A 554-nucleotide genomic window follows, 5' to 3' on the forward strand; every position below is an offset into this window, starting at 1 on the left:
ACAGGAGAGTCACCTAATCTCATCTAGGTAGACTTCGTTTCCTCGTTTGTAAAATGGAGATAATCACACCGACTCACTGAAGTTGTTCTGAGAGCCAAACACTACGGTGTACGCGAGCACACCACCCCCCAGGTGCCCGGCACATGCTGTCGCAACCGGACCCCAATCAAACTACCAGACACAGATGGCAGGGCTCAGACGCAAGCTGGCCTTCCCCATATGTCTTGCCCTTCTCCCGCCTGTCTTCACGCTCTCCTGCCTGCCAGGTGGGGCACCGCAGGCTTGAGGAGCTCCTACCAGGACAGTTGGGAAACCACCTGACTGGGCAACGGAACACACTGGTTCCGAGCAAGGGCCTCCCGGTCAGACAGGCTGGGGTGTCCCAGGCGGTGGCCTGTGCTTGACTTGCTGAGGTTCTCAGAGCCCTCCCTCCCTAATGTGGGGAGCACATCGCTACCCGTATCATTGGGTCGTTAGGAAAATTAATGCGATCTTACTGGTAAACCACAGGGTCAGATAAATAGCAAGAGCCTGGCAAAGGGGAGCTATTATTA

The sequence above is a fragment of the Mirounga angustirostris genome, unplaced genomic scaffold (genome assembly GCF_029215605.1).
Source record: "Mirounga angustirostris isolate CCGP_5_RB_7025 unplaced genomic scaffold, mMirAng1.0.hap1 SCAF_4, whole genome shotgun sequence".
Classification (NCBI taxonomy): Eukaryota; Metazoa; Chordata; class Mammalia; order Carnivora; family Phocidae; genus Mirounga; species Mirounga angustirostris.